Raw genomic sequence first — 12223 nt, forward strand, 5'->3', positions numbered from 1 at the left:
CATGCGTTTGGAATGCCACCATACAGGTGGTTACAAAATAAAATGAGATTACAATTAAAGATAAAATTAAAATTTGAAATACAAGAAGTAAATTTCAAGAAACTATCAAATCACCAGGTGCTTATCATATTTATATCAAAGCTACCCATGCTCTCTTATGCAATCAACCGTGAGCTGCCAAATGTGATCTTGCTCTGAACACTCATAACATCTCCTTTCTTCAAGAAACAGTATCCTTTATCTTAAACACTGACCTTTTCATTTGGTTTTAGACTTATGTAGACAGCTTCTTCAGCAACTGTACAATAAAAAGACATCCTTGACTGCAAGTTTTAATTCACTTGCTCAAGAGCAAAAACCAACTAATGTCAACCTGGCGACAAACAGATAGGTTGTCGATGTATCTGGACATTCTCTCATTCCTGCAGAAGCTTCAGCACTCTTCTTCTTGGCTTCCCGTATCAGGCAATTGTTTGCCTGTAACGTTTTTCAAGGGTTTAAAAAGTCTTCTGCCCATCTCCTCCTGGATATTCTTCTTGATCAGTGTTCCCTTTGGTTTATATTTCCAACCAATATTTGTCCATCTATCCTCATTCATTCTTTCTATGTACTTTTTCCAGTTCTTTCTATAGTTTGTGATGTCTTCTGTTGTGTTAATTATGGATAACTGTTTTCTTATTTCTTATCTTATCTATTCTTTTATAACCTGCAGGCAGTCTTAGGAACTTCATTTCTGCAACTTCCACTTATCTTTTATCTCGTCCCCCCCCCCAAGTCCATGTTTCACTGTCATATTTCAGAATTGGTTTGGCTATTATTTTATGTAGTTTTATTTGGGTTGGTCAATAGACATCTGTTTATTGAAGTGTCTATTCAAAGTTCCAATGGCTGCTAGGAATTTTTGCTTTTTATATGCAATGTTGATTTCTCTATTGGGGCTTAGGTAATTTCCTAGATATTTAAATTTGTTTTCACTTGTTCTATTACTTGTTGTGGATGACTAGTTTGCATCTTCAAATTTCTTTACCTTGAAATGCTATTGATTTCGTTTTATTTATTGAGATTTTCACATCATGCTGTTCTATTGTTTTGTTCGATACATGTAGATTTTTCTGTAATTGGTCTTCATTTTCAGCAAAAATTACTTGATCGTCAGCATACAAAAGGCTGGTTAATTCCTTATTTCCTATTTTAATTCCTATGATTTTGTTTTACCTTCATTCTCTTGAAATTTTTTTCCATATATATATATATATATATATATATATTGAAGAGCATTGGTGATAATCCAATTTTTTGGATTGAACCTCTATTGGTTTTAATTTTTTTGGTTGTTTCATTATTAATTTTAATAATATAGCTTTCTTTCACTGTATTTGCTATTGCTTTTTTGGTTTGAGGTGGAGCTTTCAATTCATACAGTGTATTGATTAATTTTGTTCTGTTGATTTGATCATATGCTTTCTCATAATCTAGGAAGGCCATATATGTTGGCGGGTTAAATTCTATTCTTTTTTCTATAATTTATTTGATTGTAAATGTGGGATCTTTGCAGGATCTTCCTTTCCTAAAGCCACATTGTTCTTTTCCAATAATTTCCTCTGCCCATGGTGTTAATTAACACCATGGGCTGAGGTATATATAATTAATAACTTAATATATAATTAAGTTATATATAATTAATAACTTTTAATTATATATAGATATATTTTATAGCATGTATTTAATAAAGATATTCCTCTGTAGTTTCCTCAATCCTTTGTTTCCTTTTTTGAATATGTTTGACTATTGCTGTCTTCCATTCTTGTGGGATGTTTCCTTCTTCCCATATTCTGTTTAGAAATTTAATTAATCTTAATTGAAATGGTTTAGAGCTGTATTTGTATAGTTCTGAATTTATTCCATCTTCTCCTGTAGCTTTTCTATTTTTTAGTTTTTCCAATATTTTCTTTAGATCATTTAGCTGTATTGGTTCTTCATTTGTTTCTTGACTTATTACTTGTTTTATTCCAATTTGATTATTATTGTTTAGAAGCTGGGTGTAGCGATTGGTCGTTGGAGAGGCTTCTAATTGTAGATTATCCTTTGTTTCTTGAGTCATTTTTTAATGATTTTATAGCTCTTTAGTTGAGGTCCATTTGTCATGCTCTAATCTTGATATAAATTTTTCCCAGTCTTGTCTTCTGATTTTCTTGGTTTCTCTTCTTGTTATTGCTCTGATTCCTTTATATTCTATTTCATTTCCTATGGTTCTGTCGTTTAACCATTTAAAGTAGATTTCTTTTTTCTTTCTTATTAAAGATTCTATTTCTGGGTTCCAGGTTCTTAGTCCTTTCCTTTTTCTTTGCAGTTTTGTTCCTATGCCTTCATATGCTGCCTGTTTTACTATTTGTCTAATGTTTTGCCATTCATTTTCTATATCTGTATCTTTATATGATTTGTAAGTCTTCTTTGATATAGTTCTCTGATACTATCTTGCTGTAACAGTTTTATTTTTGTGTTTTGTTTTTGTGTTCTTCTTTCTTTCTATTTCTCTTGTTTGGGATTTTAATATTACTGATTAATAAATGGTGGCCTGAGTCAATATTGCATCCTCTGTATACTCTGCAATTTCTTACCAATTTCTTTATTTTTTCACCCACTATTATATAATCAATGATGATTTTATATCTTCTGGCTTCCCATGTATATTTATGTATATCTTTATGTTTAAAGAAGCTGTTGGTGATTTTCAACCTATTATAGGCCACAAATTCCCTGAGTTCTCTTCCATTGTTATTTATGATGTTTTCTCCTTGATTACCTATTAAATCTTTAAATATATTTGATTCAATTCTAACATTGAAATCGCCTGCAATGATTAAGTAATCTCGTTTATTTGTGTTCTGAATTACGTTTTGGAGGTTTTTATAGAATTCTTCTGTTTCAGATTTTTTTTACCTTCTTCAGGTGCATATATGATCTATGATTATAATAAATGTCTTATTTAAGTCTAGCCATTATTATTCTTTCAGAAATCCAGTTATATGATTCGATTTTGTCTTTCCATTTATTGCTGATCATGATGGCTATACCTGCAGCTGCTTGTTTTTTGTTGGGTACTCCACTGTATATTAAACTGCAGTCCTGAAGTTCTGTAGAGCCTTTTGATTTTTTCTTTGTTTCTGAAATTACTGCTATTTCTATTTTTATTTCTGTTACAGCTTTTTTGTATTTCTTCGATCTTGTGATTGATGCCTCTTATGTTTTTACTGTTCCGATCTGTATCCAGTTCATAGTCTTTTTTTCCACTTCTGTTTTGTCAGCTGGACTGGTTACCAACTATCTGCAACCATCCACTTCAGCACTCATAATATTATTATGCTATAATGCCAAAAAAAAAAAAAAAATTCCATACCTGGATTTCCTACATAACATTCAAAGAAAGTTAACCACCCTCTCAAGTGATGATACTAATAAATGTTGCCTAGAAGTCTCCTCAGTACTACTCAGTGCCAACCCCCCCCCCCCCCAAAAAAATCTCCAGCTGAAAATAATGCCCTAAAATCCTTGAGACATAATAGCCAGCTCACCTAACTAAAACTGACTACAGTCTTTCCTTTGTCAGCTTTAGTTATGGTGAGCTGATAAAGGAAAGTGCATCAGAAATGTTTGGTGGGTACATCAGAAAAATTTCCATTCTCTTACAAGATCACTTAGAATCCTACCAATAGTCAAATCAACAAACTTAATTCCTTACTTAATCAGCTGGAATGAAACCATCAAAAAATTTGAAGACTCATTTTGGAAGAATGCTTTTCTATGGCTGGCCCACCAAAAATCCATGAAGGAGTCCTAGTCAGACCCATAGTTGACTGTATAGATGCCCCACCTATTGCCTAGCCAAATTCCTAGCTCATCATTTGAACTCCCATACAGCCACATACACAAGTCTCTGAAAAATTCATCACAATTTTTGACGAAAATAAAACAAACCTAACCCTTCAGCTTACAGACATCATAGTCAGTTTTGACATGCAGTCCTTATTTACTAGTGTATCTCTTGCTGACCCCTTCAACTGTTATCAGAGAAGTTCCCTCCAAGCATTGTCACACTGTTTGATTTTTTTTCTACAGATATGGGAAGTCCTTTGTCACCTGCACTTGCCTACTACTTACAGCATCTTGAAGAATTTCCAGTAGAGCATCTTTGTTCTTTGATACAACCTCGACCTTCCTTTTAGGCACACTATGTGGATGATGTGTTTGCCATCTGACCGGACTCGGAATCATCTTTACCGAATTTCTTAACCAAAATCAACAGCTTACACTCATTCATCACCTTCATCATGAAAAAAGAAAAGGATGGAAAATTAGTCTTCTTGGATATCTTCCCTTCCCATATCCCATCTGAAATACTTACAACATCTGTTTGCCTCACAGGCTGCTACATACAACAAGATTCAGCCCATCATCTAGTCCAAAAATTAAGCATCTTCCATTCTTTTCTCAATAGATCAAATGTAATCTCCAATTTATAGGAAATTTAAACACATGCTGTACACATAACAAGCCTAACCCCCAAGAATCTTGAACCTATATAGAAAGTCCCTATTCCATACATTGCAAGCATCTTGGAAGCAATTGCAAAGATCTTGTAAATATAGTTCCTACATTCTTCCTTATCAACAGAATCTTGTTGATAAGGAAGAATGTAGGACTTACCATCCATGAAAAATAAACAATCCACCTCCTCCTTCCCTGGTGCTTACCATGGAAGGAGGATGTTCAGTTGAAACATGGCTGCAAGAACATCTGTCTTATATCAACAATAAGCATAAAAAATCTGACCTTGCTCAGCATTTTTTTTTCAATATTTATCCCACGCACGAAAGGCAGAAGCTATAGCAACAAATGCCATGTGAGAACAGGGTCAGGATACAGTGATCTGTTGATATTCTTGAACTGTCAAAGATTGTAGACCTTTGAAATTCTTCACAAGGGAGGCTGTTACACAGATTTGAGGTGAAAGAAATGAAAGGTGACTAGTTGGTTCATTGAGTATGCAGCTCAGCTGTAAAATGATGCTATGCAACTGTAGTATGAGAATTCCTGTAGATCTGGCAGAAATATGAGTCATAATGGATGCTAGTTCTTCTACAGATATTCCATGGGAATATCTGTAGAAGAGACATAATGCAGAAATCGATCCTCTGTGGGATAGTGGCTGAAGAGAGAGTCTGTAAGAGAAGTGTCATTTATCAACCAGACTGCCCTTTTCTGAACAGCATCAAGAATTTTTAGGGAGGTCTTGGGTGTACCATTCCATATGTGAGAGCAGTATACCAATGTTGGTCGGATTTGGAATTTGTACAGAGTAAGTAATTGTTTGGCAGAGAAGTACTGCCTTGACTGCAAAAGGATGCAAAGTATTTGTGGAAGCTGTTAATTCTGTAGAAGTGATATGATTGTGCCAGGAAAAGTTTGGAATAAGAGTCAGTGTGAGACAAGAGAAGCAAAGAAAATCTGAAGTCTTCTTCTTCATCTATGATCTCTTGTGCTTTTAAGCGTCGAGATTTTGCCAAAGAGATTTCCATGCCGTCCTGTCCAAGGCTTGTTGTTTTGCTTCTTTCCAGTTAATTCCCTTCTTTTCCAATTTTTCTTTAATTTCCTTTTGCCAACCTTTCCTGGGTCTGCCTTCTTTTTCCTATTTTCTTTCGTATACAGTTTTTGCTATTCTTCCTTCTTCCATTCGATTAAGATGCCCAAACCACCTCATTTGGGTTTGTATTATGAATTGATTCAGAGGTGCAACTTGAAGGCTGTCTCTTATGGTTTGATTTCTTATTCAGTCTAGTCTTGTTTTTTGTGCCACTTTCCTAAGATATTTCATTTCAATTGTTTGTAGTTTATTTGTGTTTTCTGTTGTTAAACACTGAACGGTATACTGCCATTTTGGTATTCTGGGTGACAATCTGAAGTCTTTTTATACAAAAAAGCAAAATTGCATTTTGGAAGCATTCAGTGTTCACGCACTTATTATAGATGATCTTGAAGCATGAGATGTTTGTGCACTGTAAAGCCTGTCATATGACTAGGACAAGTGAATTATCAGCAAAACTTGAATACGGTTTGCAGCGAATGAGAGCAGGTCATTTATATAAATTAGGAAGAGGATGAGTGCCCTAAGGGATGGCATTGAGAGGAAAGTCTGAGGAGAGAACACCATTACACATAGGGATAGGTCTGAGAGAAAACTGGTGATCCATTTATACAAGGACAAAGGCATTCCAAATGATGGTAGCTTTGTCGAGAAGCCCTCGATGCCAGACCCTATCAAAAGCCTTGGAGATGTCAAGAGCAATAGCACAAGTTTCTCTGAACTTTTCCATGAAAGGGGTCGAAATGTGAGTGATGTAGGCCAAGAGATTTCCACGGATCTGGAGTGGCAAAATAGAGCATCTTGAAAACTGTGCTCTTCAATCCAACTTCAACCTTCCTTTTTAGGTATGTTATATGGATGATGTGTTTGCCATCTGTCTGGACTCAGAAGCATCTCTGCCAAATTTCTTATCCAAAATCAACAGCCTACACTCACTGATCATCTTCACCATTGAACTTACAACATCTGTTCATTAGTGTTTCCTAACAGTGATGTACCCTGTGTAGGCACCTGTTGGTGGCCTAGGATGTAAACTGGGATCTTAAAGTATTAGTGTTTCCCATATTTTGTGAAGTTTAATGCAACCATGTTTATTCAAATTAGGCTGGTTTCTGAGAGCAGCTGTGGATTCTAAAAACAGACTTTCTCCTCTAAATTTACTGTTGATGGAGCATGGGGATCTTTTTCCAGTTGATTCTATGAACTGTATCAATGCATTGTCTACAAGGTCCTATTGTCCATCCATAGTCATGACTGTAGATGAATTTTTTTTATGTACTTCCATGCAGATATTGGCTGATATTCCTATCTGTACATAATAGGATAACTTGCAGGATCTGATAGAGGAGAGATTTGGTCTTTAGTGGTCACTAATCAGATAGCAGTTCTCAAGGTGGTGAAGAAGTAGATGTAGACTGTTGATAACTTTCTCTATTACTTAAGACAAAATTGATGTAAAGAGCAATAGGTTGATATCTTAATGGTAAGCATTTATCTCCTTTGTTTGAAGGGGGGGGAGCTTTATATGAGTTTTCTTCCATGCCAAAGAATGGATGCCAGCTGAGTGTGCAGTTTAGGGAATAGATGTTAGTTCAGGAGCACATCTCTTGAGTACAATGGGTGGACTTCCATCAGGACTGGTTGCGTTTGTAGTATCCAAGTTATTTAAGATTCTTCTGATGTCTTTCTGGCAGAAGGTCATAGGAGGCATGAGATGCAATGTTCTAGGCAAGGAAGGAGGTCATTTGTCATGGTCATCTGTGTAGCAGTTGGAAGAGAAAAATGAAGCCAAGACTGCAGCCTTGTCTTTAGGTGATGTTACAATGCTACCATTATGTTGAAATAGAGAGGGAAGCATAGATGGACAAAACCTAACAAAAGGTTGCACCCAACAGGTGCAGCTTTTGTTGGGTTTTGGCAAGGGACCAGAAGGCATGATTGCTGGTGGCACAAGCAGCAAGTTTTCTACATTTATCCTTGGTGAATTTAGACTTTGCCCTTTTAATGGTGATTTTGCAAGTATTGAGAGCAACTTTGTAGGCTATGAATGAAGTTGGAATTTTGGTCTCAAGCCACTTGTGAAAGGCTCTTTGCTTTTCTTGAACAGCCCTAACACTCTTTTGAGAACCATGTTTTATATATAGGTTGAGGAATTTGAACTGAGTGAGGAATGAAAGTTTCCATTCCAATATGGATTATTTCTGTAACAAGATCACAACAGCTTTCTGGATCTAAATCAAAAGTCTAACCATGGAAAAGAGGAGTAAAAGTCATGCAAGTCCTCCCATTGGCATTGTTGTAATGCCAGAGCATGTGAGGTTGTGAATGGCTGAAGGATGTTCCACCATAGGTGAAACTTGGATAAGATTGTGGTGTGAATTGCCAGAGGATCAGTCATTTGGACAGACTTCCTGGAAGAACTAGTTAAGAAAAGATCTGGTATTGGATGAGTGAAGAGGATCGTCAGGAATTTGGTTAGGGAGATGAATGATCTGTTTTAAGTCATTGCTTGCAGCAAAAATTTCTTGCTTGCGCTTTTGTCTATTTCGATATTTCTTGCCAAAGGATGTCTAACCTAGAATCTCACCTTTTTTGACCTCCTGCAGCTTAAAATTTCTTTTATACATTTTGTTTCATTCATCTGCTGCCTCTACCGTTCTCCCAATTCTGAAAATCATTCCAACCTTTTTGACTTCTTATGTTTAAAGCTCAATTTCATACAGTCAAAATTAATTTCCAACAGTGAAGTCATTCTTCTTGGTGATTTCAATGTCCATAATTTTAATTGGCTCCCTTTTTTGCAATAATAAAAATAATTATTTTTGTGAATACATGTGTAATAATGTTTAAATCATTGACATATCAGAGCAACAGCTCATACTTCAGTGTGTGTGTGTGTGTGTGTGTGTGTGTGTGTGTGTGTGTGTGTGTGTGTGTGTGCATGCATACATTCATTAACTGGGTGCATAAATTCATGTTAGAGTCTTGGAGTTGGAATAAAACAGCACTGAGAAAGGATTAAAAATAATTAATTTTTTCCAATATTTTATCTCTGTCACTGAGACATCATCAGGAAGTGTGATATAAGACTTGTAACACACACACAAAAGAAATACAGAACTAAATGAAGCATCTGGGCAAAAGACTCTAGTCCTAACTAGGTGATGCACCCTGTGTGGGCACCTGTTGATGACCTAGAACAGTGGTGGCAAACCTGTGGCACATCAACGAGTTACATGCGATATCCTTTTATACGCTTATAAATTATTCAGCCTTTTTTTTTTTTTTTTAATTGTTACAATGCGTACAAGTTAAATTTTGTTTTACAGGAGAGAGCATCTATGAAGACATGAATTTGATTGGTGCGGTATTAACAAAAGATCACGTGACCCAAAGACAAATCGAACTGACAATTTTTGAGTTGAAATGCTAATTCTCTTCAACCAAATTCCATAACATCTGCAACTGTCATAACAACATTCACTATATATTTTTTAGTTTTAAGACATTCACGACAGGGTGTCGTTTATCGTTCCGACAGAACTTCTCATTACCGGCAGGCTCAACTCACACAAAGTTTCAACCCATGATTGATTTTTATTGCCTTGTTTGCGTTTGAGCTGGAAGGGGAACTCATACAACCATGATATGGGGTAGTAAATAGCTTCTTTATCCCCAGTAACTTACAGAGCTGTAGCATCACTTCGGCGGTGAAATTTATGCCTTGATCCGACAGGAGCGTCTCAGATGTTCCATATCTCGAAATTATCACTTTGAATAGCTTATTCGCCACAATCTTCGCCGTCTGATCTTTCATGGCTGTGGCTTCGGGGAATCTGGAGAACATGTCAATTATGATAAGTATATATTTGTTCCCCTTTGAGGTAGTGGGGAGTGCTCCCACTATGTCCATAGCCACAGCCTGAAAAGGGCGTGAGGGGAGGGGGAAAGGTTGGAGAGGTGCTTTGCCAGTGATGGGTGATTTTTGTTGACATAGATGACATGACGATGATATGTATGTCTCAATATCACCCTTCATCCCCTTCCATAGATACCTGTCCGTCACCCTCTTCCAAGTTCTGTGTATGCCTTGATGGCCAGCTAGGTCCGTGTCATGAAAGGTGTACAACACCCAAGGGATCATGATACTCGGGGCAAGAATCCTTTCTCTCCACTTTCCGGTGTTGTTTTGATTAGACAACAGAAAGCCATCCTTGTTGATGAATATGGAGTCATAGAATCTTTGACTGTGTGATAGAGCCTGTCCTTCTGATAGCCTTTTGTTCATGCCCCCTAAAATTGGATCTGACCTTTGGGCATCAGTAATTTGCTGCTTTCACCAGACTTGTAACTTGGAGAGGGGGGGTAGAGATTCCCCCTCTTCTCTTTTCTTACATTACCATCACAGGGTTCATCCTCTCCGTATCTATACAGCTGTTCTCGTTAGGGTTGGGGTCCAGTTATCTGGATAAATAGTCAGCTACTATGTTTTCTTTGCCAGGAATATAACTAACTTCCATGTTGTATTCCTGCATCTCTAGGAACCAACGCACTATCCTCTGATTTTTGTCCTTCATTGAGGAGATGAAGGATAAGGGTTTGTGATCTGATCTGAGGATAATGCGCTGTCCCAACAATAAGTATCTGAACTTTCTAAGACTGCACGTGATTGCCAGGGCCCCTCTCTCTATAACGGAGTAGTTCTGTTCAGAGGACGACAATCTCCTACTCATAAAGGCAATCGGCCTAAAACTTTCTCCTTCAGTCTGTTCTAAAACAGCGGCAATGGTGTTGCTTGAAGCATCAGCAGCAAGAAAGAATGTCTGTCCCATCTTGGGATGAGTGAGAACTGGCGCCGAAACCAGAGCGTTATTCAACGCTCAGTGAGCTCTCTGCTGCTCCCCCCCCCCATGTGAATTTTACTCCCTTTTTCATGAGCTTTACTACGGGGTCCATTAACTCAGAGCACTCGGGAATAAATTTCCTATAGAAATTCACCATTCCCAGATATCTCCTGACTTGTCTAACAGTGGAGGGAGGATTTGCCACCAAGACAGCACTCACATTCTCCTTGGAAAGTCTTATTCCAGTGCCACTCACTATGTGTCCAAGGTACTCGACCTCCTTTAAAAAAAATTTACATTTGGAGCACTTGAGTGACAAGCAGGCTTCGCTGATCTTTCTACAACTCTCAGTAGAATTTCCTTGTGTTCGACTATTGTGGAAGAGTAGATCAGCAAGTCGTCCTGGAAGCACAGGACTCCCTTGCCCAATACATCAGATAGCATGGTGTTCATGAGGCTCTGGAAACTCATGGCTGAGTTCCTTGCTCCCTGGAAACAAATTTCTTCTGTACAGTAGTCGCACGAGAAACCAAATTGTTTCAGGAAATCCTCCCCCAGAATTAACCCAATTTGAGAGACCGAGTTCTTGGGTAGGATCAAGAAGTTATGCCATGCATATAAGCTAAACTCTGGCAGTCACACTCTCAGTCTTATTAATTTAGTAGCATGAGTTGTGGAATGGGATATTCCTAAAAGTCGGATGGGTTTTCTCAACCGTTTAATTCTTCCATTAACACAGGGCTCCAGTTCCTTGAGACACTTCTCAGATATAATGGAAGCTTGAGAACCGGTGTCAATGAGTGCCTTTAAATCACTTCTGCAGATTCTTGCATTTACTGCCATTCCAGGGAAGTGACGCTTGCCCTGTTTCCCCTTTTATCAAATGGTCTAGCACACATGTGTAACGTCGTTTCTGATTGATGTCTTCCTCTCGAGTTTCTAGTTGTAATAAAACAGTCTCGGGCAAGGTGTCCCAATTTGTTACAATTGTAACACCTAGGAACTTCTCTGCAAAAAAGACCTTTTATCATCTCCGTTCGAGGACAAAGGAGAGCTCGTCTGACACTTGGCAGACATTTCCATCATTTTCTGCATTAGGAAATCCATTCTCTCCAGCACTGGTTGTTGCAGTCTTTCAACCTCTCTATGAATTATATTAGTTATTTTATCTTCTGGAAAGGAAAGAGTCTCCTGATCCTTGGGAGGACCTAACGTCAACTGACTCATGACCAAGTCAAGCTGCTCTATAATTGGTTGTTGCAGTCTTTCAACCTCTCTATGAATTATATTAGTTATTTTATCTTCTGGAAAGGAAAGAGTCTCCTGATCCTTGGGAGGACCTAACGTCAACTGACTCATGACCGAGTCAAGCTGCTCTATAACTGGTTGTTGCAGCCTTTCCACCTCCTTCCTGACCAGGGAGTGAACTTCACTAAAAGGCCAGGCATCAACCACAACAGTACTAACTGACTCAGTTTTGTTTCCTTCGTTACCTCTCTGCACTTTTTGTTTTTCCTTCCTTTGCCAATCCCTATTTTATAGGATTGGGATCCCCACCAGCATTCTCTACTTTCTTTGATCACATTAACTGGTCCTACTGCAGCTTCAGGACAAATATCCCCAAGCAGCTATTCTCTTTCCTTTACTGCTTCATAAAAACTCTTCAAACAATTTATCCCTTTCCCAAAAGCTGTTTCCCTCAGTTCCTGCCTTAAGCCAATTCTGAAGTGTTGAAAAA

At 37.6% G+C, this 12223-nt stretch overlaps 1 protein-coding gene across 2 annotated transcripts in view; it reads left to right on the plus strand.

Annotated features, from left to right (window-relative positions):
• Positions 1-12223, plus strand: part of LOC150104054 (DENN domain-containing protein 1B-like) — a 251038-nt gene that overhangs the window by 172408 nt on the left and 66407 nt on the right. The gene's annotated exons all lie outside the window — the stretch shown is intronic.

Source organism: Typopeltis vanoorti, chromosome 8 (assembly GCF_054136105.1).
Source record: "Typopeltis vanoorti isolate ZY-2024b chromosome 8, IOZ_Tvanoo_1.0, whole genome shotgun sequence".
Lineage (NCBI taxonomy): Eukaryota > Metazoa > Arthropoda > Arachnida > Uropygi > Thelyphonidae > Typopeltis > Typopeltis vanoorti.